The sequence below is a fragment of the Orycteropus afer genome, unplaced genomic scaffold, assembly GCF_000298275.1.
Source record: "Orycteropus afer afer isolate SDZICR_OR568_19922 unplaced genomic scaffold, OryAfe1.0 scaffold00384, whole genome shotgun sequence".
NCBI classification, from domain to species: domain Eukaryota; kingdom Metazoa; phylum Chordata; class Mammalia; order Tubulidentata; family Orycteropodidae; genus Orycteropus; species Orycteropus afer.
In genome coordinates this window covers 1,827,640-1,833,628 of record NW_006921971.1, presented here as the reverse complement: position 1 = coordinate 1,833,628, position 5,989 = coordinate 1,827,640, and the positions used below count along the sequence as shown (strand labels likewise).

Sequence of the window (5,989 nt, the reverse complement as noted above, 5' to 3'; positions counted from 1 at the left end):
ACTCCAGGGCAGTGGGTGTGGTTGAGTGGTTGTTTTTCATTTATCATTCCCCGCCTTGGCTCTGTAACACAAATTCATCACAGTCCCTGTGGAAGATAAATAATCTTGCCATAAGCAAATAGTTTTGTTTTTTTTTTCCCCAGTGAGAGCAAATGGAAGTGTAGTGCTCCTGGCATTGTTTTCTTACAGAGAAGCCCAAGATGTGTTTACTCAGTAGAAATTCAGATGGTTACATCCCGGTGTCAGTTTCTTGAATGCGGGGGTGGGGGGGGTGGGGGGGCCCTTCTGAAGTGTGTTTCCAAGGACACTCCCCAGTGTTGACGTCACCTCAGGAGCCAAGAGGCAGTGGGCCAGGACCCAGGCGGGGTCGCTCTGCCGAGCAGGTCGGACCCTGAGTGACAGGGAGGCGCGCCGCCTCCCCCTGGAAGCCTCTTGATCCCGTTGGGCGCTGCTCCCGCGGGAACGGAGGTGGAGTTAAGCGGCTCTTGGGTCCCGTTTCTCTGGCGGATTTACACATTGAAGCCATTGTTTGTCTGCTCCCTTATTTGCTATGCCCTTTGGTCATGGCCTGTCTGCTCTGTTGCCTCGGGCCTCAGACCCACTTGAGCTTCTGTAATTACTTCATGTTGACACCTGTCTGCACACCACGCACGCCCACACCCCTGCATTAAGCGGCGTGTTCCGGGTGGGAAAGGTCGCGTTCGTGCCCCGGGACCCCAGAGCTCTCCCTTCCGGCTCCCGAGCGGCAGGGAGGTGTCCTGGGCTCCGGGCTGACTTTGGGGGCCCCTGAAGGGCGAGTGAAGGCCGTGTGGGTTTGTGTTGGGCACGTTGTGGCGGGTGTAGCAGCGGCTGGGCTCACTGTAAAGTCATCAGGGCTCCGGGTGCCTGGGTCGCTGGGCGTGTTTGCGCCATGCCGCTCGTCGGCTTCAGTGGCAGCTTATTAAATGTGGGTCAAGCCGCTCTGAAGAGCATGTCGGTGAGGGCCTGTCCTCCAAGTCACCTGCTTCAAGAGGCCGAGCACCGAGTGCATTTTTAGCTCTGGCGGCAGCTGCAGCCCACGCCGACTGGCTGCGGTGCCCGGCGCTCAGGCAGCCCTTTGTCGCTGGCCTTCATTTTGCAGGCGCTTCCCCCAAGAATCCGGGCCAGCGTCAGTCCAATGAGGAGTTTCGCGGGGTCAGATGAAGGCCACGTGGCCCTGCCTGTTGGCATCATTAGGCAGAAGGCCGCTCTGGGGGTGCACCCTGCGTGGCAGCGAGGAGGGGCCCACGCTTCCTGATGGGGGCGTCACAGAGCTGTCCCCCCCCCCGGGGTGGCCCTCCCTGTGAGCCCCAGCACGTGAGCACCCACCTTCCCGGCTGTCTTTGCGGCCCTGTCACCTCCGCTGGGTGCGCTTGGCTGCAGGCGGCGGCTGCCTGGGGCCGGGAGAGCGCACTGTCTTCCCTCCGGTCGCCTGTGGGCCTGGGGCAAATTACAGGAGGCAGCGAGGAGCTCGCTGGCCTTCGTTATTTGTGATGAGCTGACAGCTCTCCGGTTCAGCCTCACACTCCCCGGGCGTCTCCTGCCTTGTTTTGCGGTGTTGTGTTGTTTCTGAAAACGTCATTGTTGTTTCTGTGGACTGTGATCAGAAGGAAAGGAAGCTCATTTTGGAAGGGAGTCGTCTGCGAGGGCTTTGCAAGGATCCAGAACGAAGAGTTGGCGAGACCCCTTTCAGAAGGGCGCGCCCCGGAGAAACCGGGGTGTCCTTTGTCGCCCCAACATGCACGCGTGCTCCTGTTGGCGGGTGTCTCCGGGCTCTGTGTGTTACCATGTCTTGGGGACACCACCTGTTCCCCAAAGGCTGGCCGGCCTCCTCGCTGCGGTCCTGCAACCCCGCTTGGAGCTGCTCCCCGCAAAGCGACCATTTATCCCACATAACGCCGCCTTGGCCCCTTCCTTACCTGCTGGCCCATTACTGGGTGCTTGGGTATCATGAGAGTTTTCATCCCCTAATCCCTTTTCAAAAGCCTCTGGGATGGAAGCTGGGAATGGTCCTCACTGCTAATGGGTCCTGACTTGCGCACAATGCGGTTCCCAGCCCCCGGGCGCGTGTTTACCGCTTTCCCTTTGTGATTGGTGGGCGCCCCCCTGTGTGCGGGGCACTGTGACCCGACCCTGGGCTCCACGGCCAGCCGCTGTCCGGTGGACTCGACCCTCCCCCTGTTTGGTGCTTTCTGATGACTTGGCTTTCCACTTTGTTTTCATTGTTATTATGGTCATTGTGCTATAACTCAACATTAGATTCAGGGTTTGCCATTAATTTTTTGAAATGTCAGTGTGTCCTTCGTGTTGCTGGTATTTTTCAAAGCTGTTTGCTTTGTTTTGTTTTGTTTTCCTGTCTTTCATTTGCTAAGAATCAGCAGCCAGTGATAAAGTCAGACTGGTCAACAGAAAGCAGGCTTGACTTGGTGCAGTTGGTTGAAGCTTTGTTTACACTTGGGGTACGGCGACTTGGAACCAGAGCACTCCCAGTGCTATGCACATCCTGCCTCGTCTTTCCAGTGTTCTGTGGTTCTTGGATACCCATCTGTCTCACTAACGATTGCATCTATGATCAATGCAATTTTTCGTGGCTTACAAATCACTGAACGCCAGGCCGGTGGGGCCCTTGCCTACATCCTCCTCAACCTCTTGTGCGCGTTCACAGCCTTCCACCTGAAGGGGAGGGCGCCGGTTCATTCTGAAATTCCAAATCCTCTCACTGCATTTTAATGTTCCCATTGCCCGAGGGTGTGTGTGTGTGTGTGTGTGTGTGCAGGGACACACGTGTCCATCTTTTCCACACTGAAAACATTACATTAGAAGTGTTTCTGCAGCACTTGTGAGCGCCGGCCGTGCCGGTGAAGTGGTAGAGGGCTCCAACCGTGCGAATCCACAGACCCGGCCCCGTGGGACGTGGGACGGAGACAGGCAGAAATCAGATACCCACGCAATGTCTGGACATTTGCCGCTGGGAATGAGCCTTCTCGGGCATGGGCTCAGGGAAGGTTTTCTTAGGAAAGTGACCTTGAATGACTCTGCTGAAGGGACTTTGCTACTTTTGAACTCATGTATTTGTTACTGCAAGCAGCTGGACACATTGCAACGTACACCTTGAAATCAATGTTTGCAAACACAAACTTTGAGTGATGCTCTAGTGCACTGAGAACAGGTAAGTGCAGCAGGCACCTGGACAGAGCCACACATCTTGGTAAATTCAAAGGAGGTTTCAGGTGCGCCCCAGGCTGTGTCCACAGCGTGTGATGAGCACGTCCCGTCCCCGTTCCGTTCTCTTTTCTCCTTCCTTGGGCGAATGTGTTCTTTGATCTGCTGGCCGGGCGCAAGCAGGGCTGGGTTGGAACTCCAGGCTCCTAAGAGCTGCACGGGTTGACCTCCCTGCACATCCAGGGACATCACTGCGGTAGCATGAACTCTGCCACCGGGGGACTTGGCACAAACGAGAGTCCACCCTGCTCCCTGCACCTGCAAGTCCCCAGGCTGCCCTCCCACATGCCCTTCACTGTGTCCCATAGAACACGCAGGATCGTGTGTCCATTTGGGAAATGGGTCCTTGAGGTCTGGAAGCTTTCCTCCAGGCCTCCATAGGAGCTGGGCATGGAGATTAGAACCATGAAGTGAAGTTGGGGGCTGTTTTTCTCTGCATTATTAGTATAACTTTTATAGATACATACAGCTCACAGTTAACCAAATTTGGTGCATAACAATTTAGCTAATGATGTCATTTTCCTTTGGATAAAACAATCCATAAGGACTATCCCCCATGGACTAAATGATGGATTTAACTGTTTAATGATGAGTGATGACAAGGGTTTCAACCGATTGTCTTTTGCATGTAAGTATTCACTATTTTGCAGTGTGACGCCAGGCAACGTGCATTTGAAGGAATCTTTGTAGACCACACTCATAGCCTTTGGTTTTCAGTGTTTGTGTTTTCCCTATAGAGAATCACGTTTTTGTTTTGCTTTGTGAACCAGCAGGACTGTTGATTTTTCTAATTATAAATGTAGTAATTGCTAAATGTTCAAATGTAGGGAGTAGGCAGTAACATCAAAAGCAAAACCAAAGTCATTGCCACGAAGTCACTTCTGACTCAGAGTGACCCCCATTGGTTTCCAAGGCCCTTAATTGTTGCAGAAGCAAGTCACCTCATCTCTCGTCCACAGAGTGGCTGGTGGATTCAAACCACTGACCTTTTGGGTAGCAGCAAAGTGCCTTAATCCCTACACCGCCGGAGTTCCTTATACAATAATACGAAGAGAAAATTAAAATTACCCATATTCCAACAGCACAGGCCTAAACATTGTTAGCATTTATAATACTATACTGGTTCAGTGTGTGTGTCCAAATGGAGACTGTGTCTACACTGGTTCAGTGTGAGTGTCTGCACAGGGGCTGGTGTCTACACTGGTTCAGTGTGCGTATCCACATAGAGACTTGTGTCTACACTGGTTCAGCGTGCATGTCCACATAGAGGCTGGTGTCTATGCTGGTCAGTGTGAGTGTCTGCATAGGGGCTGGTGTCTATACTGGTTCAGTGTGTGTATCCACATAGAGACTTGTGTCTACACTGGTTCAGCATGCGTGTCCACATAGAAGCTGGTGTCTACAATGGTTCAATGTGTGTCCACAGAGAGGCTGTGTCTACAGTGGTTCAATGTGCCCATCCACATAGAGGCTGGTGTCTACGCTGGTCAGTGTGAGTGTCTGCATAGGGCTGGTGTCTACACTGGTCTCATGTGTCTTATAGGGACACTATGGGTTGAAACCGACTCAATGGCAGTGGGTTTGTTTTTTTAGTGTATTAAGTGAGTTTTGAGAAATACCTGTATGATGTTACAAATGCCCGCAGACAGAAGCCCGCATTCCGAAGAACGCCTTGAATCTTTGCTTTCTTAGAGGGAGCGTGTGCTGTTAGCACATCCACTGAGACACACATCGCCATTTGAGGCACACCTTCTGGCCTGGACCCGTGCTTGCTTGGCCCATACGAATGCAAGCATGTCCCTGACATCTGGGTTAGGGAAACTGATTGCATCATGGACATGTAGGATTTGAGTTGAGAGGTAGAAATGGCTAATTTTTCCAGCTGTAGGTGTTTGGCCTTCCCCACACACATACACCTCTCACACTTACTCATTGTATTCTGTGCCTGATGTAAAATCCTGGCTAATAGGCTAATACCAAGAGGCTATGTCTTGGAGTTGGGAATCTGAGAAGAGGAAGCGGGAAGAATCCCCTAGTGTAGATGCCCAGTCTCCCCAACTCACACTTCCACTCATTTTCCCAGATCGCGTGTCAAGACACAGACGTCTTCATTCTGTTCCTACATGGGGAATACATCCCAACCTGGACTCGGACCTGAGCCTCGATTTGGACTTTGCAGGAATAGCCAGGCCACAGTTTTGAACACATGGGTTACAAACGCATGCCTGTTGCTTTCTTGCATATCTCTGGGAAATTTTCTTCACAACTTGCTTATCACACACATCCTCATCCAGAAGGTTAATGTGATCAACTACACCACCTCAGAGGCATCTATGAGTTTAGTATCTGGGGAATTTTTTGCACATGGGAAAACCGTCTTAAAACTATTTGTGTTTTAATTGATATTAATTAATTGCTTTGAAATTAAGGTCAATTTACAGATTTTCCACTATTAGTATAAATATTTTAATTTGTATCGAAAAATAGTATTTACTTTCTGTTGTTCTTTAATTAAAAGCAAAATAATTCACAAGTTTGAGAAAGTAAGGTTTTGTAACCATTTAACACTTGTAGCCACTTCTATTCATGAAGTTCTCTTAGATATTTCCCATTTCATCCAAGTGTTTGAAACCGCTGCCGTGGAGTCGATTCTGACCCACAGCGCCCCTAGAGGACAGAGTGGAACTGCCCACAGGGTTTCCAAAGCTGTAGCCACTCCTCGGAAGGAAGGTTGGGCAATCCTACTTCC

General features: G+C 51.3%; 1 protein-coding gene across 1 annotated transcript in view; it reads left to right on the top strand.

Moving 5' to 3' along the window:
* Positions 1-5,989, top strand: part of NBEA (neurobeachin) — a gene marked incomplete at its 5' end in the record, with an annotated part of 985,874 nt that overhangs the window by 798,664 nt on the left and 181,221 nt on the right. The window lies entirely within an intron of this gene.